The sequence below is a fragment of the Canis lupus genome, chromosome 3 (genome assembly GCF_003254725.2).
Source record: "Canis lupus dingo isolate Sandy chromosome 3, ASM325472v2, whole genome shotgun sequence".
NCBI classification, from domain to species: domain Eukaryota; kingdom Metazoa; phylum Chordata; class Mammalia; order Carnivora; family Canidae; genus Canis; species Canis lupus.
Window position 1 is genome coordinate 50,543,968 of NC_064245.1, and position 27,399 is coordinate 50,571,366.

Below are 27,399 nucleotides of genomic sequence, written 5' to 3' on the forward strand. Positions count from 1 at the left end.
CCACATTTGTCATAGCAGTGATTCCTCAATCACCACAAAGAGGAGACAGCCAGATCCTTCTAGGAATGGACTCACCCCACTCCCTGCTGCTTCCCCCACCCTCACCCCCACCCCCAAGCCCAAGCCCAAGCCCATTACTTTCAGACACGATTCTGAGTGAATGCTACCCGTCCTGACATCTGTGCTGCCCTACAATCCACACTCTCCCGATGAGCTTACCAGTCAGCAACTCCCACCTGGCAAATCCTGACTCCAGGCCAGATGAAGGATTCTGGGGCAGGAAGGCAGCAGCACACTTAGGGACCTTTCCTCCTCCAGGCAGGCGAGCCAGGCATCAAGGCGACTGCGCAGACCACAAGACTTTAAAGGGACAGGAAATCTGCAGTAATGTATGCGATTTTGTTAACACATTAGCATGAACATTTCAGCAGCACATAAAGAGTGCCAACTGCTTAAAATGCAATACTGGGGCTATTGGTGTAGTGTTTCTTAATTTCATTTTAAACTCAGTAGAGCGTAGGTGATGATAAAGAAAGGGTGGAGCCTGAGTGTTAAGGATGTATGTAGCCTTATTCCTGCTCAGTGCAGAAAAATGCCAGATGAAATCACTGTGTCAGGAATAATGCCAATGCTTGGACACCAACTCGACCCTAATATACAAGGATGCACTTTCTTTTTTCCCTCATCCACACAACAGAGCTCCACCTGGCATATTTAGGGGGACATGGCAGGAAGGAAAGAAACACCATCTCATCCTACGAATTATTCCTGGGTACACTTTTAAAATATTAATCTACAACAGATTATTAATCACTAGGAAGGCAGCAAGGGCCACTGCCCACACAGAACTCATCTTTTATCACTCAGATCTCAGAATACTAAAAGAGCTGATAAAAAATTACTATTGGAGAACCATCTAAGATCCTTTCACCTTATCACCTTGTCCTTTCCTCCCTGGGACCAGCAGGGCCTGAATGAACACCCTCCCTTCCTCTAGTGTACAAAATAAAGGAAAAGAACGTGGAATTCTTCAAACACAGTCAGGCCTCGCTGATTTGAAATGAGGGTGTGAAGGTTAGTGCAGATGAGTGGAGAGCTCAAATTCAGCATATTTTTTAAAGGAGGGGAGGGGCAGAGGGAGAGGTAGAGGCTCCACACCAAGCATGGAGCCTGACCTGAGGCTCAATCTCCTGACCCCGAGATCATGACCTGAACTGAAATCAAGATTTGGATGCCCAATTGACTAAGCCATGTAGGTGCCCCAAATTCAGAATATCCTTAAAGAAATCCATGGATACCTCTTTTAAGTACATACAAGTATGAGAGAAGATTCCAAAGTGAAGTGAACATTGCTAAGAGAGTCATTCAGAAGAAGATCCGGGAAGATATTGAGGAAGCAAGGCCTATCCATGTCTTTTGTTTCAATTTTTCAAACACTGTGAATTCTTGAATTTTGTTGATTGCACCTTGACCACCTTTGGGACACATCCCACTTTGAACTGAAACAGAGATGATGTAACATGTTAGCTACATAGGCAATTGGGTATTGGATAGTTTAATTCTGTCAGCACTAATAATTCTTTCAAAACAAGTTATGTAATCTTGTGGGTTTTGCCTTTAGAAGCCTGCACTCAGCTGGCAGTTCAGAGAATGCTTTCAGTTTAGGTCAACTCTGTGTTTCTGGAATCATAATCCCTAAGACCCCAAATAAATATTTCTCATTGCTTTACAGTCTCCTTGGTTGACACAAGTAATATACAATTACAGCTGATGAAGTGTTGTCCAAAAGGAGGCCAGTGTGGACCAGGTAAATATCATTTTGAGAAGCTTATTGTTTATACATCAATGGCTGATGACAATTTGGCTATAGGAAAGTGCCTTTGAAAATGCTTTTCTTATATAATTTTTCATCCATTCTTCTGGTCTTCCAGGTTTGACATAATAATGAACTTTGACTTCTCCATTTCAATTTAATTAATTTTTTTTTTTTTTGCCATTTTTTCTTTTGTAGGAATTACCATTAGCCAAGTTACTATGATGGGCCAGGTGGCTATTATTTGAAATGTTGATCTTCACTGCAAAGTAGATTATTTTAGGCCCACTTAGCAGATGGGAAAGTTAAAGTTTAGAGAGATTAAATGGGTTTGTTTTAGGACACAAATTCCATTAAAAAATCAATAATGTAAACTCACTATCATACCACTCTCTACCTACCTTTGATAGAATTGCTGGATTATAGATCAGAGCTATCCTGAACCAGATGTAATATATCAGTATTTTATTAGGCATCTGTTGTGGACTGAATGTTTGTGTCCTCCCAAACTTCATATGTGGAAACCTACTCCTCAGTGTGATAGTATTTGGAAGTGGGGCCTCTGGGAGGTCATGAGGATAGAGCCCTCATGAATGGGATAAATGCCCTTTTAGAGGATGTCAGAGGGCTAGCTCTCTCTCTTTCTGCCATATGATGATACAATGCGAAGTCAATTATCTGCAAGCCAAAGAGAGTTTTCACCCCGAATGATCATTCTAGCACCCTGATCTCAAGACTGCTGGCCTCTAGAACTGTGAGAAGTAAATATCTGTTGTTGGTAAGCCACTAAGTCCATGGCACTTGGTACAGTAGCCCAAACTACCTGAGTATTTGTTAAACATTCCTATTAAAAGTTATAGAAAATATGGTCTCAAATATTAATTATGCTAAACTGAACCTTATTATAAATTACCACTGGAAGACCCTCTCTTAAGTAAATAGATAAATCATGTCCATGACATTCCAATAATATTGGAACAAATATTGATTCCAATATTATTGACATTCCAAGGAGTATCTCCTTTCTGATCACTGCTGTTCAATCTCAGGATGCTCATGTCCAAGGCTACCTTTGCAATGATGCGACCAAAGAATGATAACTAATGGATGGGTTTTACCTTGCCAGAACATCATTCTTTAGTCATGACATTGGCCTACCCCTAAGCAACAGGGTTTTGTTTTGTTTTGTTTTTTTCTTAACTTGGAAAAGAACACATATGGCTAAATCAACATGTGCATGACACAGAAGTGGAAAGGAGAGTTAAAAAGGAATAATAATAATAATAATGATTAATAATAATAATAAAGTTCTAAAAGCTGCACTAATGGACTGAACAAAACATGATGAAATTTAACAGGCACAAATATAAATTTAAAAATAAAAATTGCCAACAACTGTACACATGAATAGTTGGTGGGGGGAAGGGAATTTATCAATAACACATGTGAAAAAGACAAAAGAGTTTTAATTGACTTTGAGCTCAGTATGGGTCAACTATGTGATGTGGTTGCCAAAATACTAATGTAGTCTTAGGCAACAAGAACAGAAATAGAAACAACTTTTTATTTTTATTTTATTTTTTTAATTTTTTTTTATTTATGATAGGCACACAGTGAGAGAGAGAGAGGCAGAGACACAGGCAGAGGGAGAAGCAGGCTCCATGCACCGGGAGCCCGACGTGGGATTCGATCCCAGGTCTCCAGGATCGCGCCCTGGGCCAAAGGCAGGCGCCAAACCGCTGCGCCACCCAGGGATCCCCAGAAACAACTTTTTAGAACAAAGGGCAATCACCTCACTCCTTTCTGAGCCAGGAGGCTACACCTGCAGTGTTGGGTTAGGTTCTGTGGAGCACTCAAGTGGTGGAGGGACCTGGATCCATGTTGTATGGAGAATGATTGAAGGAATTCACAGTCAGGATGGAAAAAAGCCATGATAGGTGTCTTAAAATATCCAAAGGACTGCTGCATAGATGGAGAAATGAAGTTCTCCTCTGTGATTATATACACAGGAAATAGAAGGGAGTCTGGGATCAATATAAAGGGGATGCTTTTTACAACTTGGAATGTTATAAAATGGAACAAGCTGCACTTATAAAAAATGAGTTGTCATTCAACAAATTAAGCAGAGCTAGATGATTACCCAGAGAGCTTTTTAGAGGAGTTTTATCTTCAGTGAATTAGGGTTGGATAAGGTGAACTGCAGCATGAGAATGAGTGTCATTGTCACAGCCCTTACAAATTACACACTGTTGGTCAATCATGAATCATTTGGTACATTTTTCTGTGATTTCTTCCTGTCTCCCCAATTAAAATGGAAGCTCTCTGAAAGCCAGGGATGGTATCCTTATCAAGTGCTTCTCTTCCCTTGATCCTTGTTCCTTCTACTATGGCACCAAGATAAACCCATAATAAATATGTGCTGGTTGACAGCTTGATTTATTAATTAATATAGCTAGTATCTTCCCTATTGAAGGATAAAGGTATGCCCCAATCCAACCTATGTTATGATTGCGACATTTCATTCAAGTTAATATTCCATGATTTTGGCAAGCCACTGTTTTTTCATCTCATATAAAAACACAAAGGTTCTATCTAAAGATATTCAGTTCTAAATAGTATGGACATTCTGGAAAATCTTCCTATGGTGGAATGTTCTCCTCGTGAAAGAAAGAGATGGGATTTCCAAGGTCCCCTTCAATTCTCTCATTCTATGAATCTAGTCACATGGACTGCTTTAGGAGTTTTGATTATTTTGTCACTTTCGTATATTTCCTTCATCTCTCACCTTCTCTATGTCTTCAATGACTTTGACAGTATCAGCATTGAGCCATGGATGTTAGTATCACATTCTGAACATAGCATCTCAAGAACTCTTAAAGATTAAATATGTAGAGAATTATAAATATTTGAAATAACCTGGGGCTGCTGTATGTACTGTCTTTAAACAGATTTTTTGATCTAGTATCTTTTATTTGCCTGCTTATGTACTGGCCTCCACCCCCCCTCCCTTTTAGAGCTTCAGAACCTTAGCAGGTTTTAAGAATAGCAAAAGGCCCTGCAGACGATCAAAACATCCTAAGTCCCTGTCCTCTATACCTGTTGAAAATTGAAGAAAAGGCTGAGATACTCACAATCTCTGATACCACAACAGACTACAATACTAAGATTTGCTTTTGTGAATACAGAAAGCTCTCAACAGTTAACTATTGAAATGTTCAAGCTCTGGTTTTAGATGCACTATTTACTCCCTTTAGGAAAGATGAATAGCCTTGTTGGCAATCATTTCCAAGACAATGACCCTGTGTTCCACAAATATTTATTCTATGTCTTTTTCGAACATCTATCTCCAGTTCTTGATCTGTTGAAATCAAAATTTTGTCATTGTAGCTCTGCCAGAAATATAATTCAGATAGGCACAGATCATATATTAAAATATCTCATGCTTTCCTTCTTTGTTTGCTTTCTTCCCTCTTATTTCTGCCCTCCCAGCCTTTCTTTCCTCTTTCTTCACTGTATTTCCCCAAAAAATCCTTTAGGGTAGCTTACAAAAAAAGGTGCAGAGAAAAGGTGAAATTGAAATTAAGAAAGAAGTTAAAGCAAAAGGAAAAGTTAGATGAGCATGACATAGAGATAAAGATACAAAATATGTAGCAAATGTCTACTACTCTATCTGAGCTGTTGCCCTGTGTTTTATAATAGCAAGGAAAGGAAAAAAATGGGAAATCATGTATATTAACATGTCTCTGAAATAAACAAACCTGTTGATTGGAGCATGACTACTCCTAGTACTGAGACCAGAGAGAATAAAGAAAATCTCATGGGTTTTTGCAGACATGGTTCTCAATATGATATTTACAAAAAGACAGCAATAACTTTGGTTGGAACATTTCTTTTGATATTCCTCAAAGTAACCTTTGGTCATGATGCCAAATGGCCCTCCTTTTGAAGGTACTGTGAGTGGTAGAGATGGGTGATGGGGAAAGAAGGGGTGGAAAGGAGAGAAAGTCACAGTGTTTCCATCACTTTCCAGCTTAACCGAACAATGGGTTTTCAAAAACTAGAGAACTGAGCCAGCTGTAATGTCTTTCAGACAACACTAGAAACTGAAGAACCCAAACTCTTTCATAAATCCAAAGCAGCTCTTGGTAATTGCTGATGCTCATGGATTGGAAGTTATAATACTTGATGAGGCCCAAAATAATTGAGGTTTCCTATTTCCAGCAAAATCCCATCCTAAACATTAAACAGTCAAGTTTGGATTAAGGCAAGCAATTTGTCTATCAGTTATATCACATGCAGCATTTCTAATATATAAACAACCATTCAAGGTAAGTTTCATGTAGAAATGGGGATATGAGAATTACATCTCAGTAACTTGTCTAAATTTACACAGTATAAGTAGAGTCCAGAATTCAAACCCACATTTCACTAACTGTGAAAATGGCTGCTCAGTTGTCCCTGATGAGGATTCACCTTGGCTAACTCCCTGCCGAATGCTTATTAAATGTCTGGATTTTTTTTTAAACTGTCATTGTCTGTTCAGATATTTGTATGGCTCTCCAAAAGATTTTGTGATTTATTTTGGTCATAAGGCATGAGGGTGATAAAAGAAGATTCATATTCTGTCTCTCTCTCTCTCCTTTTTCTTCCCTTCTCTCTCTCTTTCTCCTTCTTCTTCTCTCTTTTCTCTAACTTTACAAAATCTGCCATTGCCTTCACAGAACATAACACATTTCCTGCTTTTTTATCCAGCTTCAGAAGATAAATTTTGTCTCTGATACGGTCACGGTTTGTGGGATATCATAGGGCTAAGAAAAGCAAATGCTGAATTTGGCCCAAAGCAGAAGGGAACCAGTCATCTCTAGTTTTCTTTTTATTTGTCTGTTCTAAAATGGCCATCGTTTTCCATGCTCAGCATGTTCCAGAAGAAGGTTCTTTGATGTTACTATCAGAATGGATAGGGTAGAGATCAATAGAAAAACCATACCTGTGACATGACATTCACACTTACCCAGCCTTCCATGTATAGTCCAAAATCTATCTTGCACCAGTGCAAAGAAGTTACAGGGACATTGTCTTGCCATTCCTGCCCTGCACAACACCTGTGCCACTCATCTTTTAAAACTCACTTATAAGTAACTGTAAAACTTTATATTTTATAAAATAGCTTCAAAGATGAATGCTTATAAAGACTATAACAATGTTGGGACACCTGAGTGACTCAGTTGGTTAAGTGTGCCACTCTTGATTTTAGTTCAGGTCATGATCTCAGGGTCCTGAGATGGACCCCTGCCTCAAGCACTTCTGTTGGGCTCTGTGCTCAGTGCGGCATCTGCTGAAGACTCTCTCACCCTCTCTCTCTGGCTCTTCCTCAATAAAATAGATAAACAAGTCTTAAAAAAAAAAAAGATCATAATAATACCATAGTGGATGTGCAAAATATAGAAAATCAAATGTGGAAATAAGAAATCAAGGAAATCAATTATAATTTCACCTCCATGACATTACTGTTTACATATTTATGAACATAGTGTAGGCTTTTTTCTGTGTGCATATATGCACTAATACATGCACAAACACACCTATTTGATTTTAAGAGAATTAGAATTTCACTTAATTCATTCCATATAATTGTGTATTATTTTTAATTTCATTTTATACGCATATTACAAGTTTATTGAATTTTTAAGTATGTTTTGAATGCATGTATAATATTCCAACATTGGTTATCCTGTAACTTCTTTAATTATCCCAATATTAGTGCATATTTATGTTTTCAATTTTTCACTCTAAAATAGTGCTATAATGATCATTGTTGCTTTAATACATAAAATTCTGATTCACATTAAATCACTTCTTCATCCCCAAGAAGCAAGCAGTGAAGTCTTGAGTTAACTAGCTCAAGAGAACATGGAAAGAATTTCAATATAAAAAGGAACAACATGTGTAAACATCCTGTGATAGAAAGGAGGGTGGCAAAAAAACACCACCACCACCACCGCAACAACAACAACAACTAAATAAAAACAAAAACAAACCACAACAAACCCTAACACACATAAGGCACCATAAGGCCCTGAGTGCAAAGAAGTCTCTTTTCTCTTTATATAAGGGCATTAATTCCATCATGAGGTCAACACCCACAGGATCTCATTTAATGCTAACAACTTCCTAGAGGCCTCATTTCCAAATACCATCATATTGGGCACTGGGTCTTCAATGTATGAATTCTGGGAGGACTCAAACATTCAGCCATAGCAGATACAATCTGAGAAAAGGAACAAAAAGAATACAGGAACCAAGACTGGAAAAACTCTAAAAAGCTGAACATTTCCAACAGCCTGCCTTTGTTATTTTGTTTCTCCAATTCTCTTACTGATTAGCAAATGAAGCCCCAAAGCCAAAGGACTCTATTGGTTCTTGAAAGCAACTAGAAAAAAAAAAAAAAAAAGTGGGAGCCAAAGAAGGAAAAACTGTGCCCCCAAATGCTTCCAGTGTTGAAAACAAAAACAAACAAACAAACAACAACAACTACAAAAATAAAATAAAAAATAAAAGGGTTAAAAACAGACTGAATTAACTGAATTCAGACTGAATTAATCCAAAGGATTAATTCTGGAAGAATTAGGTCCTAGGAAGAAGAGGGAGGCTAAAAACAGACTGAATTAACTGAATTCAGACTGAATTAATCCAAAGGATTAATTCTGGAAGAATTAGGTCCTAGGAAGAAGAGGGAGGTGTGGGTAAATATGCATCCATAGGATGTTTATTGGGATCCTAGTGTGTGTCAAGTCTATGAGCGACCTAACAATTGGGCTCTCATTAGGAAGTATAATTATATTTTTTAGTGTGTTTTTAACATTGATTCATTATTTGTTCATTCATTTTTAAATACGTTCATCAAATGCATTCTGTGTCTCAGGCTCTCAGGCATCAAATGCCTATTACTGAACAAAAGCAGATCTGGTCTTTAACTTCATGATTTAGGTTGGTGACAGGATAACTCTTCATTTGAGTCTGTTAGAAAGTACAGGATCCCTGGATCTACCTCAGTACTGCAACTGGAAACACTTTTCTACTTAGTCTCAGATCAGCCACTTTCCTTAGCCTTAGGCACAAAATATTCCTGAACTAGGTTCCCATCTTCTTGAACATCTAGCCAGTACAAGGGCTCAAGAAAGGCCAGTTTACATGCATTTTCTTCCTTAATCTCTCCCCATGCTGTCTGAACCCAGTAATTCCCCAAAGGTTCAGGTTCCTCACATTCTGTCTCCTCTTCCCGAAGTCATCAGGGCACCTGGGGGCACATTACTGGCTTTCACAGTTCTTAATCAACTCCTTGCTAAATAAATTAGCACAAAAAACATAGGATATCAAAAACCCAATTATATTTTAGTTACTCTGACCACAGACAAATTGGATTATTTTCAATCCACACTTTAATTGGAAGTAGAAGATAATTTTGTTATTTCCAGAGCATTTGTTTTACACTGTCCCTCATCTTAACTTTTCTTAGGCTCCTCTCCTCAGGAAGTGATGTATCTCTTCACAGACCTACAGGCCTTCCTCCAAGTGAACTCAAACTGACATTTTTATTGCTTCTTTATGTGTGTTCCTTCTATTTCAAACCATGTCCTTCACATCTCTACCCTAACTAACCTTTGCCCTTCGTTTTGGTATGGAATTTACCTGTGATTTCTTGTTTTCCCATTTCCACAGCTAAGCCCTTAAACTTTACAATGACATATTTAAAATATACAAAATGGCTCTTTTTTATTCAGATTCAAAGGATGCCTTAAAGGATACGTTATACCCAAGTAGAAGTGGCTGATGGGGCATTCATTAAAGTCATTATTTTTAAAGTGCTGGGTAAATATCAAGGAAAAACATGACCCAGTAATTTCATTTTAGGATCTACTCCTGAAATACACTGACAAGAATATGAAATATAGAATGCACATAATTATTTATTATAGCACTTTGAATATGTCAAACAATTGAAAACTACTTAAATACCCAAATGGTCATTATAGGGACTAGTAAAATAAGCTATGATGTCTGCACAGAATACAGTAGTAAGAAACTAGAAAAAAAAAAAAAAAGATTAAGGACAGCCCTGGTGGCTCAGTGGTTTAGCGCTGCCTGCAGCCCAGTGCATGATCCTAGAGACCTGGGATCGAGTCCCACATCAGGTTCCCTGCATGGAATCTGCTTCTCCCTCTGCCTGTGTCTCTGCCTCTCTCTCTCTCTCTCTCTGTGTGTCTCATGAATAAATAAATAAATAATCTTTAAAAAAATAAAAAGAAAAAAAAGATTAAGAATTTATACATATATAAAATATATATAGTATATATATATTGAGAGAGAGAAAGATAAAACAGAGACAGAGAGACAATGAAAGAGAAACACACACAGAGAAAAACAGAGAGATTTATTTATTATTAGTGTTGGTTTACACAATCACAGAGACTGGCAAGTCCAAAATTTATAGGGCAGGCTCAGAGGCTGGAGGCCCAGGCAAGAGTTGATGATACAATCATGAGTCTGAAGATAGGCTGCAGACAGAAGTAATTTCTCTCCCAGGGAGCTCCATCTTCTCTCTTGAAGCTTCAACAGAATGGATGAGATCCACTCACATGGAAGTTAACTACAGATTGTACTGATTTAGATGTTAATCACATCCTAAAAAATACCTTCATGAAATTTCTACATTGGTGTTTGACCAAATAACGGGGCAGCATGGTCTAGCCAAGTTGCATATAAAATGAGCTATTGACAGATACAATATACTGAAGAAGCTCAGTTTTACATAATTATAGATATACTTTATATTTATATAAATGTGTGTATAGTTTTTATTTACATATTATATGTATATACACATATATATACATATATTCTGTCTCTCTCTCTGCTTATTTATCTAAAAAACTTCTGTCCTTCTCTCCAGAAAACAATTCATGTGGGAAACATGACTTAGCTATCTTCAGAAATAGCTCCTTATTGGGGCACCCAGGTGACTCAGTAGGGTAAGCATCAGACTCTTGATTTTGGCTCAGGGTCAGAGTCATGAGATTGAGGCCTGTTTTAGGCTCTGTTTTGGGTGTGGAGTCTGCTTAAGATTACTTCTCTCCTTCTCCCTTTGCTCCTCTCCTCCAAAAAACAAACACATAAAAAACAAAACCCCCTAAACAGTGAGGGGCATTTGTGTCAAGGGGAAGTCTAAGCAGTAAGCAGAGACAGACCATAGAGGACCTTGTAGGCCCTGCTAAAGATTTTCCAGTTTATTCAAACTTGGTGGTAAGTCATTGGAACATTTTTTAGCAGAGAACTGAGATAATAATCTGATTTTCTTGTGAGGGAGGATTCCTTTGGCTGCTGTGCCTGGAAAAGTTACTGCTGGGGGCCCAGGGCAGTGTGTGACAAGTACAGAAACTGGGAACTCCATTAAAGGTCTTCTGTGGTAGTCCAAGGGAGACAAGATTGGGGTTGGCTTTATGTATTAGCCATAGATTTGGTAAGAATTGATCAAATTCCTAGTATAATTCTCACATAGCTGTGTTTGAAATTGTTAAATGGATTATATAAAGGGATGTCAGAGAAAGGAGAAATCAAGGAAGATAATCAAACTTTTGGACTATGAAACTGGGGGAAAGGTGGTGCTATTTAATTACAGGGAGAAGTTTTTGGGAGAAGTGGATTTAGGAAGGAGGTTCTACTTTGGATGTTTGGTTTCAGAAGACTGCAATACATCTAAGTGGAGTTGGGAGTTGAATAAATGAGTCTGAAGTTCAGGGAAGAGGCTAAATCTGAAAAATACAAATTAGGGAGACATCAGGGTGAAGAGGTAAAGGGAGTTAGAGACTGAGCACTGAGCACCGGGAGTTGAGGTTCTGGGTACACCTTCTATTTCCACCCTTTTGGGGACACACTCTGGCCCTGCCGACTCTAGCATTGGCCCAGATGTGCTCAGCTACCTTGGATACCATGTGCCCCTCAACTCACACTACAAATCACCAATCCATAGACCTGGGCAAAGGGAGGAGGACTAACCTTGTTTTGTTTATTTGTTTAACTTTTTGTCTTCTCCTTGCCCTGTAGCCTGTCTTTTGAATATCTCTATTGTTTCTTTTAGTGGAAAGATGTCCTGCCCCCAATCCCTCCTGCACCACCACCTGCTTGCATGCACTCTCTCTCTAAAACAAAACAAAACACCCAAAAAATCCAAACAAAAAAAGAAGAAATATCTTCTTAAGTTTGACCTCTGGCTACTGCCTGAAAACTTGACTGGTAAAACAATTTTCTATAGTAAAATAAAGCTGTCCCTGACTAAAAAGGTGGTTCACTGTATCTAGACCAAGCAAACAATATGGTTTATGATTAATACTTGACTTTGTTTTGAGAGTCTGGAATTCTGGCATGTACTAGTCTGTCTACATAACCAAACCCCAATAAAAAGTTTGGGTGCTGAGTAGGCTTCTCTGGGCTTACATTTTGCACACATGCTTCTACATTTTTGTTCTAAGATTGAGACAAGAGTGAGCTGTGTGTGGAAGGGAGAGAGCATAAAGTCTGCACATGGATTCCTTCAAACTCTACCTTTGCATTTTTCCTTTATGATCTAGGTATACCCTTACTACATTGCTGTAATAACTCTTAGTCATGAGTAAGACTACCGGCAGAACACACTGGTTCTTTCCAAAGAATCTCCTAGCACTGAAGTGCTCTTGGGGAGATACAATATATCTATCCTACCAAGAATATTTTTTTCAGTCTAATAATTATTTTTAAATAAACTTTTAATTTTAGAATAGTTTCAGATTTGCAGAGAAGTTTCACGTACAGTACAAGGAGGTCACATGTACTCCTCACCCCATTTCCCATATCATTACCATAGTACGTTTGTCACAACTAAGAAACATTTTATTTGAATTTTACTTGTTTTCCCCTAATATCCTTTTCATGTTCCAGGAATCCATCCAGGATACCACATAACACTTTATTGTCTTTACACATAGTTAACACAATGTAGCCCCCTTTGCTCTGTGACCATTTCTCACACTTTCCTTGTTTTCCTAGAAGTATTTTATTCTTTTTTTTCTTTTTAACAGCTTTTGCTTCTGCTAATTATCTCTACTGCTCATTTGCATTCTATTTCATTAATTTCAGTTTTGTGACTTTTATTATACTGTTCTTTTTATTATTTTGTATTTACTCTTTCTTCTTTGCTAGCTGAATAGAATTCTTGGTTCATTATTTTTTATTAAATTAATTTTATTCATTAATTTTAGAAAACAAGAAACGATTTTTGTTTTCTAAAATTTGCATTTAAGAATATAAATATTCTTCTCTTTTAAGATCTACCATGTCTGTGCTACATTTGGGTAATTCCTTTGGATTTTGTTTTCCTAATTCAATAATACTTTCTTCAGCTGCATGTAGTCCATGAATAGGTATAAATAGATGTGGACAACAATAGTCAGAGATCAGAAAAGGGGTACAAAACAGTAGAAAGGATGGAATAAAAGCTAAATTTGACAATTTTGTCTTTGGAAATGTACAAATGACTTCCTAATTATAACACAATTAAATCAAAATAAAATAGAAGTGATACGTAAGTACTAAATATAAAATAAAACAAGATTCTAACTATATATAAAGTTGGTGGCTTAAAAAAGTACTACTTGACTCCACCTGCTTTGTGGGATGCATTATAAGGACAAAAAGAACTGCAATCAAACAAAACAGTAACTAGAATGGAGTACTCATATTGTGAATAATAGTGTTGTTTTGGTTAATGTACATATACATATGTACACATAATATTACAAAAAAAAACTAATTATCTAAAATTTGTTCCAGACTAAGATTTTAATGCAAAAGAAAAAAGAAAAATAACAAAATTAATTAATACCCTTGATCTTAAATGTGAATTAGAAATATTTTATAAATGTGTAATTCATTTTATCTTTAGAAGAAGTATCTTAGTTTTGTGTACTGCAATGGTTTCAAACAGTCAGCAATACCCAATAGCAATAATAACTTTTGGACTCAAAATCATTAACTCTAAATACTATTTCACACTAAAAGGAACCAATAATTCTCAGTAAAATTACTGATTCCATATCTGAAGCAGGAAATGTATGAAGAAGCATAATATATATTTACCAGAAAACAGAAAAGCTCTCAATGCCTAGTGCGGCTATGGCAACAAAAGTCACCAGCACCGATGTAACCAGGATCTCACTGATAAAAGAAGAAACAATTAGTGTATCAAAAGGAAGCCTGGTTATAATAGATTAGAACTCATCATCTTTGATTTTGACACTAAAATCAATCTCACTAATCACTTTAGGAAACTGTCAAGGCATAAACCCATTATACTAAAAACTGGTAGAAGGGGTGAGGGAAAGGTAGAAGGGGAAAATCAAGCATTTATCCTGCCTCTCCCATACTAGTTATGTTCCAAGATCATTTAAAAGTAGAAGAATGAAGTTCTTTATAGAAGATTCCCACAGCTCATAAGAACAGATTTTTCCACACCTTAATGTAATAAGATGTCTGGTCAATGATTCTCAATGACTGCTAAACCTAGTAGGTGAAAGGTTAATGGAGAACTTAAAAATGGATGGATTGAATCGATAACCCCTGAACCCTAACATCAGAAAGGAGCCATAATAAGATATGAAGTGACTCTTAAAGTTATAAAGTGTAGACAAGTATTTATGAAGATTTTTAAAAAATCAAACATGAAATGGCTCAATTGAGTCTCCATCAAGTCTCAACATTTACAGAGGAAAGTAGAACATGCTTAATGACACCATAAGGACAAATACAGAATATGAGAAACATGGCAGAAAAAAAGGGCTGTTTTTTTCCCCAAGTAAATGAGAGAGAGAGGGAGAGAAGGGAACAGAGAAAATAAACTTTCATAGATTAAAAAAAATGCTCAAGTCATATCAATCAAATATAATGTGTACACACTGCTTAGATATTGACTTATAAACCAAGAAAAGTAAGTGATGGCACAACTTATGAAACTGAACACTGCATTTGGTAGTGTTAGCATAAAGGATTTTCTTTTTCTTATTCTTTCCCTCTTTTATTTTTACTTCTTGATTGAGTACTGGTTTGTGCTTACTTTTTTAATTTTTTTTAATTTTTTTTTTATTTATTTATGATAGTCACAGAGAGAGAGAGAGAGAGAGAGGCAGAGACACAGGCACAGGGAGAAGCAGGCTCCATGCACCGGGAGCCTGATGTGGGATTCGATCCCAGGTCTCCAGGATCGCACCCTGGGCCAAAGGCAGGCGCCAAACCGCTGCGCCACCCAGGGATCCCTGTGCTTACTTTTTTAAAGAGTCTTTATTTCTGGCAATTGAATGTCAAATAGTTTTAAGAAATGCAGTCTTAAAATTATGAAGTTTCTGAGTTTCTTCTACATATTATCTCCTTGGATCCCCATGAGCAACTAAAGAATTACAAAGGGCAGGGTGTTATTAGCCATTATTTTTCTATTGGCAAAATGAGACTTTAAAATGCAAATGTTTTATCCCAATATCTTCTAGAAATTAGAATAATCAAGATCTCTGGCGACTGGCACTATGCCCTGTTGGTTCACTAACTCAGCTGCCCACATTACACATTAGCAAAAAGCAGAAGGAAATAGTCACAGCTATTAGGATTCTCTAGGCTTTAAATTTTCTTTTTATCAAATGTGCTTAATTTCACTTAACACATTCAGACAAAACATATAGTGAGAAATGGCCTAAGATCCATGTCCTCTTTTTGCCTTAACCTCTGCTAAATATTAGAAGTTTGACTCCTGGGCACATTTCCTGGACAGACTTAGGACCGAGCAATTCCCAAGTCATTTAAAATTTCAACTCTCTTGACTTTACCACTAACAAAGCAGCATTCAGTGAGCCACCCCAATGACCAAGTATTTAACATAAGGTACCTAAAGTTTCCCACTGCAAAGAGTAAGGTGTCCTTACGATTGAATGGACACATCAAATTTTACTAACCAGTCTGAATGCCACATAAGCCTTTTCTACTCTGTATGACTCATTTCACATTACTCATTTTTATGCAAAGATAATCCTAAGAGTTCGATGGTAGTCCAACAAAATTTCTAAATATTTCCTCAATTGGAGTATATTTATATTGTTTTCTAAATTCTGTATTATGTACAAGCTTTGCTCCACATTCATGCACATAAGCTTTCCTATGAATTGTGAGCTCATTCTTCAGGATTGCTTTCCAGAAGTAGAATTAATGGATCAAAGGAGTTTTAAGGCTCTTGATTCTTATTACCAAAATGTTCTCCAAAAGCATAGCGAGTTGCATACCTGCCAGCAATGCACCTTCTCAACACCCTCTGCCCCAGCGAGATTCTGCAGACCTCTGAACTTAAGTGGATTTGATTTGCATCTATTCTGGGTTTTTCTTCTGACATGTATCTGGTTTTGCATTTTATGTGAGAAGGTGGGGGGAGGGGGAACAAGCTTGAGGTGTTTCCTCCCCTTGAGCTGCCTTTTATGGTCCTTCTCTGTGTAGTCACTTTGCCTAGAAATGGTTTCATTCAACACTTTCCTGTTTTGATGTATGAAGTCACTGAGTCACTCTGCTTTTTAATCTCCTTAATTCTTTTGATCTGCTAGCTGGTTGAAAACAAAAGGAATGAGTAGCTGGCACAGAGGAAGTTATGTATGTTTCAAATGAAGTTTCCTCTTTGCAAGGCTGAGTGAATACAGGCTTGGCTCCCTCTGCCTCCATTTCGAATCATTCTATGCATGGCAGCGATGGTGTCTGGTTCAATGACCAAGCTGTCCAGGCTGTTGGTTAGAATGAGGCTTAGTTCTGAGCCGCTCTTCTGGGCAGTAATTAGAAGGTGCTAATCAGCGAATTGGAACAGTGTGCAAATCAAAGAACAGTTTCCTTTAGAAGGTGGGAGGTTGCTTGTTATTTCCTCCTGCGCTCTTTGAATTTCTAACTCCCTCAGAAGCTCAAACAGGCTTGGTGCTTATCACACACACACATAAAGTAACTATTTGTGGTGATGGATGTTAATGAAACTTATCATGACAATCATTTTTGGGATACATATATATTTTAAATCATTATGTTGCACATCTTAAACTTCTACAATGGTGTATGTTAATTGCAGCTCAATAAAAGTGGAAAATAATGTTTGGTGCTTTGAAAGAGGACATAGGACTTAAAGAGGACATAAGACTTACAGTGTGGCCCTAAAGATATAGGCCATATTATTAAGCTCCTTTTTTTTTTTTACACGATTTTATTCTCTTATTCATAAGAGACACACAGAGAAAGGCAGAGACGCAGGCAGAGGGAGAATCAGGCTCCATGCAGGGAGCCCCATGCAGGACTCGATCCTGGACCCCAGGATCACACCCTGAGCTGAAGGCAGATGCTCAACCGCTGAGCCATCCAGACATCCTTTAAGCTCTTAACTTTTTCTCAGTTTGTTTTTGACTGTTTACTAAGATTTTTGAAGACCTGATTGAGAAGTTACAGCAAGGTTATGAGATACAGAGCTTCCCTTGAGGCTGGATCTTTATCAGTCACACATAAACTTTGGGGATTGAGCCACCATGTGCATTTGTACATCTACCTTCATTCATTCATGTACATCTACCTGATTTCCATTTTATGACAGCACCATGCTAGGCAAAAATGATTCATGACTAAAAACAATATGATTCTTGTTTCTAAGAATGTCCATTTCAAGGAAATGGCAGGACCATTTATGGTTAAGCCTAATATAAAACCTTCCAGAAGGACACACAGCTTTGACCCCTGAGACTGTGAAACATAACAAAAAGCAAACAAGCAACACAAAAATGTCCAGCATATTACAAACCACCTTGACAATCTTAACTACATATTTGCTATGCCAATTTTGTGTATTTCATAAAAAAATGCCTTTCCACCATCAGTGAATTTATTTTTAACATACATTTTTTTCTTTTCCTTTCTTCTATTTTGTTCCCGTCAGTAGACCAGTAAGAGTCTCAGAATTCTATTTTTTTTAGGTGTTACCAAAACATCCAACACAGGTTTAATTTATTACAAAGTGTCCTAAAGCATCAGGACATGGTGATCCAGAGATGGGCCCCACCAGCTGTGACAAGTGAAAGGTACCATATCTCTTTGTCTCACTCTGGTTGGGTTTGGCCATATCGACCTCTTAGCCTCATTCTTCTTTTTTTTATTATTTATTTTTTTATTGGTGTTCAATTTGCCAACATATAAAATAACACCCAGTGCTCATCCCATCAAGTGCCCACCTCAGTGCCCATCACCCAGTCACCCCCACCCCCCACCCTCCTCCCTTTCTACCACCCCTAGTTCGTTTCCCAGAGTTAGGAGTCTCTCATGTTCTGTCTCCCTTTCTGATATTTCCCACTCATTTTTTCTTCTTTCCCCTTTATTCCCTTTCACTATTTTTTTAAATACCCCAGATGAATGAGACCATATAATGTTTGTCCTTCTCCGACTGACTTATTTCACTCAGCATTATACCCTCCAGTTCCATCCACGTCGAAGCAAATGGTGGGTATTTGTTGTTTCTAATGGCTAATATTCCATTGTATACATAAACCACATCTTCTTTACCCATTCATCTTTTGATGGACACCAAGGCTCCTTCCACAGTTTGGCTATTGTGGACATTGCTGCTATAAACATTGGGGTGCAGGTGTCCCAGCATTTCACTGCATCTGTATCTTTGGGGTAAATCCCAAGCAGTGCAATTGCTGGGTCATAGGGCAGGTCTATTTTTAACTCTTTGAGGAACCTCCACACAGTTTTCCAAAGTGGCTGTACCAGTTCACATTCCCACCAACAGTGCAAGAAGGTTCCCCTTTCTCCCCATCCTTTCCAACATTTCTGCGGTAGGACACTGGCTGGTAATTGTTGGCCTTGGGAACTGACCAGCAAGAGCATCTTCAGCCATGGAGATCTTTCTCTGTGATACATAGGCCTAGACTTCCCAGAATTCTCTCCATCCTAGCATTCCAGGGGGTAACGATTTCTGGGTAATCTCTGACTCCCTTATCTACTTTTGCTACCTGCCTGCCCCCTGAACTCTAAGAATATCCACAAAAACAAAGGAATTTTTCCCCTCTTTCCAAAATTACCTATGGTGCAATTTAGACAGATTGACGGAAATGAATTCCATATGGCACTGACAATTTTTATTCATTACGGTGTCTTCAAGAGTTAACAGATTCCTGCACAGAGTAGATGTTTAATGGTATTTTTGGAATAAGTAATGAGAAGATGCATTCATAAATTTTCCTGATTAATGTAGAATTTTTAAAAAGTGCACCTACCTTGCTATGTGCAGACCATCAATTTGATGGCACTTTCCATGTTGACAAAGTGGCATCACCAGGTAAAGCACCTACTCCCAGACTCCAGAGTTGGCTTTCCTGTCTCACTTCCATCCATCGAGGCTCCAACAATGTTTGGAAAAACGGCTTCTTTCCATGGAATGGCCTTTTGCTTTGGCTATTCTTAGTCTTTAATGCCTTTTTTAGCTTAAAAAAGGAAATAATAATAGAAATAATTCTTTTTTTAAAGTATAAATAAAACCCAGACTCTCTAGAATAAACATCTCCAGCTGTATTGACTTTCTTTTTGACAAAAATCAAGCTCTCTCTTGACTTTGAACTTTCTTCTCTGTGTTTTCCTGTATTTCTTTTCTGTTTATATGTTTATTTGTTTTTTCATGATTGGCTCCTCTTGTTTATGTGGGTCTCTACTTCACTGTAATCTTTTCTGAGAAACTTACTAGTAGATTGGGGTATCCCTCTGCTACATATCCCTCCTTTCTGACTCCATCTTTTTAAACAGAAATTATCCATATATTTTTTTTCTCTTGTTTACTACTCAGTCCCCAGTGTCTAGCACCATGACTGACTCATAGAAGAAATTCAATAATTATTTGTCAACTCAATCAACAAAGGGATGAATTTATAAAATACATAAGGTGGCCTGAAATATCCCTCCCTACTTTCAGATTTCCTGACAACCTGATACACCAGATAGTATTAACTTTTCTACTTCAAAGAGGGCTGCCAGGAAGTGCCCAGACTTCAGATTTCATGAACTTTGTAAGAAAGGCCCAAAGGTAGTGATCTGAGATAATAGAAAGGAACTTGCTTACTTATAGGCTAAGAGCTTGAGAAGGTACATGAATTGCTGCCCATTTTACCAAATCTGAGAGAGATGATTGGTGAAAAATTGGCTTCATTCAGAAGGCTGCACTGATCAGCAAGATTTACTGACTGCCATTAGGAGTCTGAAGTGGAAATTCCTGCAAACAATAACAGATTGATAATGAAATATTGATCGGGGATGCACATTGTAGGGCAATTCTATCCATTTCCTCATGGAACCGGCAGGATCCTTAGGCTGGAAGGAGGGTCTGGAGTGGCACCTGTAACATTTCCCTCCTCCAAGGCTGATAGTGATGCTTATTTGGAGCTGTCTGGAAAGTATGACAGTTTCTAACTTTCTTTGGACCCTTAGGATCTCTGTTTCTTCTTGTCCTTTCCCCTTCTCTCCTTAAATATGGCTTTGAGAATTAGATACTGTGGCCTGGGAAAGGTTTGTGCAAAGCAAACTTTGAAATCAATCAATCAGGCTGGTTCCATGCGTGGTTGTAGATCAGGGATGACTCTGTCAGCCCGCTCAGCCATTATTTACATCAGAGATCACTTCCTCTACTTTCCTTCTCGCTCATGCCCACCTGAACCCTGGGTATGTGGAGCACTTTTGCAGATGGTACTGCCTTTTGGCAGGAGAACTAATCAGACAGCCCTGGTGCTACCAATCCGTTTGCCTTGCCACAGAATGGATAATTTGCAAGCAACAAGAGTCTGGGCTGTCACCAACTATCTCCTTCACTTCTTCATCCTCCTTATTGCTGTCAATACCGGGATATTTGTCATCTGGGGATAGAGAGAAATGCATTTCTTCTCAGAAGCCAGTGTGATAAGGAATGAGGTACACTGACCTTAAGAGCCATGAGATGTGTTGTTGGAACCTGATGCTCCCTCTTCTAAACTTTGAAACATCACATTACCATGTGATAGAAAAAGCAAGAATTGCATGGTCCTGGCTTAAATTTTAGTTCTGTCACTTACCATCAGAGAGAAGTTTCTTTTCCCCAGGACATAATTATCTTGACTCAAAAATAAAGTTATAATCCCTACGTTGCAAGGTTTCTGTAAAAAATAAATAAATAAATAAATAAATAAATAAGATGCATGGCATATTACTTGGAGCTCTGCATTGAGTCTCAGTTTTGTAATCTGTAAAAGAGGGAATGTTGGCCTGCTACAACCTTCTATATGCTACCTGAATGTAGAGGGCACTTCATTATTTCACAGAATTACTGAGAGGATTATGTCAGAATACAAACATGTGTGCTATGCACTGAGAAGTTGTAGGTGCACAAAATGTAGTGATTGTTTCCCCAGGTGGCTTCTAAAGATGAGGAACTGGCTATGATATTACTGACCTATACAAAGAGTATCACATTGGTGAAGTGGACCAACCATGGGAATCAAGTTGAAAACCAGCTATGAATTAAACTCGAATCCCCTCTGAGTAGAGAAACCCTGGATACATGACTCATAGGGCTGCACCTCCACAAAGCTCAAAAATGAATGGGCTTGGAGGCATGGTGGATAATAAGACAGGCAGGACAGAAAGGGAGATAGATTCTTAAAAGCTTCATGGGGATGAGGCTAGTTCAATAGAAAGGTTTAGCAGTACCCATTATTAAATAAAATTAGTTCGAGTCTGAGTTAAGCTGATCCAAGGACCCCACTTCCTCTGTGGGAAGTATATGCTCTCCTAATTCCCTGAAGTCCATAGGGTTATATTACAAACACACTCTGTACTACAAAGGCTGTTTATGTACTTCCTAAGCTCTGCCCCCAAATCTTTGACATTTCCATCTAATCTTGACAATTTTGACTTGGTTTTTTTCTGGTAGGATATAATAGATGACAGAAAAATATTCCTACTACAATTGCTAGAAGGGGAAGAGGTATACTGAAAATTTTTTTTTAAATATTTTAGAGAGGTAGGAAAGCAACACAGATCAGATAAACTAAAATTCAAGAGAGAGAAGAGCTCTACCTAGGTGAGCTGAAGATCACCAGCAATGTATTTCCCCTGGGCCATTTTCTGATTCTAAATGTAGGACAGATTGGGATAAAAGGACAACACCAGAAGAAAAGAAACCAGTGAGAGCCTTGGTGCTTGCACAGCACTAGATTAATGGATTGAAACCTAGCTGAGTCTGAAAGCATGGCTTGTTTTCCTCATGGGTAAGTCATTGGATTTTTTTAAAGACCTTATTCTTTTTAGAGTAGTTTTAGATTCACAGTAAAATTGAAAGTACAGAGATTCTGTGTACACCTTACACTCCCACACATGCACAGCCTCCCCCATTATCAGCAACCCCACCAGAGTGGTATATTTGATACAATTGATGAGCCTACACTGACACATCATCACCCAAAGTCCATAGTTTACATCAGGTGTTGTATATTCTATGGGTTTGGATGAATGTACGTAAGTTTTTGAATTTTGGTTTGATAGGAGACTGGAAGTTTCATCTGGAAGATTCTCAAATAATAAAATTACCCATAGACACACGGTGTTTTATGTCTCTTTGGGTGGCAGACTGGCACAAATACATGTTCATCTCTTCCTCAAAATGTTTGGAGGTTTGAATATGTGTGGCAGAGGGGTTAAGGAGATAAACTTAAAAATTCCAAGGGCCATAACTTAAATCTTACAACCTTTCATTTCTTAGGAGACATAGACCTGCCATGCCTTTAAGCAGAATTTCAGAGTAACGAGGACCAACTTGAGACAGATCAAATTTTACTAAATCTGCCATTGTGTTCTCATTCAAATCAATCTCTCTTCAAATTGAAATGATCAGTTATTGATCCTTGCCAATAGAGAAAAGAGGAAAACCTCCTTGACAGACAACTACATTGTTTAGGTCCTCTAAAATTCTTTGAATATACAGTGTTTAACATTCAATGAAAAAATATGAGATTGGAGAAGAGGCAAAAATGTAACCCATCATAATTAAAATTTTAAAAAGAGATCCAGAGGTCATCTGAAAGTTGTTAGTAGATAAGTGTGGAATAAGTATGATGAAGATGTAGAAGAGTTAGCAGATAAGTGTAAAATAACTATGATGAATATATTAAGATAAAATTATCAACAAAATTGATGAAGAATATGAAACCTATCAACAGAGAATTGTAATTTACACAAAACAAAATTGAATGGATAATATATAACTGAAATATACAATATCTGAAATTAAGAACTCATTGGAAACTCATAGCAAACAACTTCCAAAACTTAGTGATTTAACAACTATTTATTATTTCTGACAATTGCACAGATCCATTGAGTATGAAGACTTGAGTCAGGCTCAGCTGATCTTGGGGAGGCCATGTCTAAGTTTGTAATATGCTGGTGGATTGGTTGGCTGTTGCCCTAGTTTGGGATGGCTTCACATTGATGTTTCACCTCTGCTCCTTGTAGCCTCTCAGATTCCAAATGCTATTCCAGAAGTGACAGAAGTTCAAGACAGAGAGAAGTATGCAAGTCCTTCTGAGATCTTGGCTCAAGATTAATACACCATCACTTCTACTGCATTCTATTAAGCAGAGCAAGTTAAGGTCAACCCCAATGGAAATGTGGGGAAGCAGATTGAATTTCTTGAAGAGAGAAACTACAAAATCATACTACAAAAACCATACAAGGAGGGGTTGAGAACTGAAGCCAGGTTTGCATTTAGTCTACCATGGACGAGGTTAATATCTGACTGGACACACCAGAAGGCAGCATCAGTAAACTGGAAGGAGGTCAATTGAAAATATTGGAAGTACAGTACTAGGAAAAAAAATTAAAACAAAACAAAAGCAAACAAAACCAGAACAGAGTAAAGAAAGCATATGGGACACACTGAAGAGATGCAAAATATGTGTATTTAAAGTCACAGATGGGAAGGAAAGAGAAAAAAGAGAGAATGGAGCAGAATAATATTTGAAGAGACAATGACCAAGAATTTTTCAAAGTGATAAAAGTTATCAACACAAACTCAAAAAGATCAACAAACCTCAAGCAAGATAAACAGAAAGAACACCATACTGATGGTATTTTCAATAGTCTGCAACAATTCAATATGCAAATGGAAAAAGTAATGAAACTTGACTCCTACATTATGCAGTACAGAAATTTTAGAATCAAACTTAATATAAATTATAAATATAGATGTTGAAGAAAACATAGAAGACTGTGTGCTTTAGCAGGGAAAACTTTCTTAAAACAGAAGAAGTTCTTTCCATAAATAAATACATAATTGATTGACCTCAGTGATATTAACTTCATTAAAAGACACCACCAGGTGCCTGGGTGGCACAGCTGGTTGGGCGCCCAAGTCTTGGTTTCAGCTCAGGTCAGGATCTTGGGGTTGTTAGATCAGGGCTTGCATTGGATTCCACACTTAGCACAGAGTCTGCTTGGGATTCTCTCTCCCTCTCCCTCTCTCCCTTCTCCTCACCTCACCCTACACACACACACACACTCTCTCTCTCTAAAATAAATAAATCTTTAAAAGAAAAAAAAAGGACACCCTTAAGAGAGTGAAAAGTAATCTGTAAACTGGGAGAAGATATTTGCACTGCATATATTTCATGAAAGACATGAATAAAAAAATTCAGAATGATATAAGAAAAATGACCAAATAAGAAATCCTTTACATGTAACCCCACCTCAACAATAAGTTTTGCATCCATCCATGGAAAAAATACCTTCATGGGAGCTTTGGGATCTGTGTAGGAGACTGTAAAACCTCAATGCTGTGCAGAAACAAAAAGAGTTATTTGAGGAAAACACACAACCAGGTAGCTGACTCACCAAACTTTGTCCAGACTAGAGGAAGGCAAATAGTTTTGTACCCCTGAGAACTTGGCTACAGTCCCATTTGGTTTGGGGAACAGATCAGCACCATATGCCAAGGGAGCTGGGGGAAGTTGTAGCCACCCATATACTGGGTAGTACACATAGGCTTTGTGTCAAACCCTTCACAAGAGATGAAGAAGATCACTATAGAGTGATGAAGGGGTCAATAAATCAAAAATAAATAACAATTATATACACATGACTATATACACACCCAACATTACACACCTAGATGTTTATTTTATTTATTTATTTATTTATTTATTTATTTATTTATTTATTTATGACAGAGAGAGAGAGAGAGAGAAAGTGCAAAAGTAGTGGGGGACTTTAATATTCCACTTTCAACATTGGATAGAGCATTGATACAGAAAATTAATAAAATTACTGCATACCTGAGTAGTAATACAAACCAAATAGTCTTAATAGACAAACACATTCCATCCTGCAGCATTAAAATACACATTTTTTAGGATCCCTGGGTGGCTCAGCAGTTTAGCACCTGACTTTGGCCCAGGGTGTGATCCTGGAGTCCCGGGATCAAGTCCCATATCAGGCTCCCTGCGTGGAGCCTGCTTTTCCCTCTGCCTCTCTCTCTCTCCCTCTCTCTCTCTACCTCTTTGTCCCTCATGAATGAATAAATAAATAAAATCTTAAAAAAATAAGTAAAATAAAATACACATTTTTCTTAAGCACACATGGAACATTCTCTATGATGGACTCTATGCTAGGCCAAAAAGCAAACCTTAACATATCTAAGAAGAGTGAAATAATATTTAATAAACTTTTCTGATCACAATGGTAAAAACCTAGAAAGCAATAACAGAAGAAGAGCTGAACAATTCACAAATTTGTGGAAATCAAACAGCACACTTCTCAACAACCGATGGGTCAAAGAGCAATCAAAAAGGAAGTCAGAAAATATCTTGAGATCAGAGGAAATAAAAACCCAACACAACAAATCTTATGGGATGCAGCAAAAGCAGTGTTAGGGGGGCTTTTGTAGCTAAATGTTTACATTAAGAAAAAAGAATTCAAATAAACATACTAACTTTACACCTCAAGGAGTTAAAAAAAGAAACTAAGTTCAAAGTTAACTGAAGGAAGGAGATAACAAATAACAGAGCAGAAATAAGAGACTAAAAAAAAAGACACATGTAAAAATCAATGAAAATAATATCTATTTTAAGATAAACAAAACTAATAAAACTTCAGCTAGAGAAACCAAGGTAAAAATAGAGAAAGTTCAAACAAAATTATAAATGAAAGAAGAAACATTACATGAGACACCACAGAAATACAACAAATCATGAGACTACTATGAACAATTATATGCAGGCAAATCAGATAATCTAGAAGAAATGGATAAATTCCTCGAAACATACAACTTACCAAAACTGAATCATGAAGAAATAAAAAATCTTAAATGATCAATAAAGATAGAAATTGAAGCAGCAATTTTTTAAAAAAGTCTCCCCATCAAAGAAAAGCACAGGACCATATCATTTCACTGGTAATTCCACCAAACATTTAAAGAAGAAATGTCAATCCGTCTGAAAGTCTTCCACAAAATCAAAGAGGACGGAATTCTCCCAAACTCATATTATGAGGCCAGAATTACCCTTACACCAGACTCAGAAAACTATAGGCCAATACCCCTGATGAATATAAATGCAAGCATTCTCAGCAAAATTCTAGCAACCCAAATTCAACTACATATTAAAATGAATATATACCATCATCAATTGGGATTTATTACTAAGATGGAAGGATGGGTAAACATGCACAAATCAATAAACATGATAGACCATATAGATAGAATGAATAATAAAAGTCATATGATCCTCTTAATAAATACAGAAAAAGCACTTGACAAAATTTAACACCATTTCATGATAAAAGCTCTGAATAACAACAACAACAAAAAGAATGCACCTCAACTTAATAAAGGCTGTATATGACTAGCTCACTGCTAACGTCATACTCAAAGGTGAAAAGCCGAAGTTTTTTTTCTCTAAAATCAGGAACAAGACAAGGATGCCTACTCTCATCACCCTTATTTAGAATAATACTAGAAATCCTAGTTCAGCAACTGGACAAGAAAGAAAAATTAAAAGCAATCAAATCAGAAAGGAGAAAACAATATCATCTCTGTTTTCAGATGATGTAATATCATATATAGAAACTCTAAAGATTCCCCCCCAAAAAATTAAAACTCATGAATGAATTCAGTAAAGTTGCACGATACAAAATCAACATACAGAAATAAGTAGTATTTCTATTTACTAACAAAATATCTAAAAAAGAAAAAACACTCTCCCATTAACATTAGCATCAAAAATAATAAAATAAGGGCAGCCTGGGTGGCTCAGCGGTATAACGTCGCCTTCAGTCCAGGGTGTGGTCCTGGAGACCAGGGATCAAGTCCCATGTCAGGTTCCCTGCATGGAGCCTGCTTCTCTCTCTGCTTGTGTCTCTTCCTCTCTCTCTCTCTCTCTCTCTCTCTGTCTCTCATGAATAAATAAATAAAATCTTAAAATAATAATAAT

At 37.4% G+C, this 27,399-nt stretch overlaps 1 long non-coding RNA gene across 7 annotated transcripts in view; it reads right to left on the minus strand.

Moving 5' to 3' along the window:
• Positions 1 to 27,399, minus strand: part of LOC125754866 (uncharacterized) — a 121,614-nt gene that overhangs the window by 17,159 nt on the left and 77,056 nt on the right. For 5 of the 7 annotated variants that reach the window (XR_007409872.1, XR_007409867.1, XR_007409869.1 and 2 more), the window contains 5 exons: positions 20,992 to 21,072; positions 20,010 to 20,159; positions 19,174 to 19,380; positions 1,299 to 1,499; positions 237 to 379 (listed from right to left, as the gene is read on the minus strand). This is a non-coding gene — a long non-coding RNA (uncharacterized LOC125754866). The remainder of the gene's footprint in view (positions 1 to 236; positions 380 to 1,298; positions 1,500 to 19,173; positions 19,381 to 20,009; positions 20,160 to 20,991; positions 21,073 to 27,399) is intronic. The other 2 variants (XR_007409871.1, XR_007409868.1) reach the window with 2 other exon arrangements.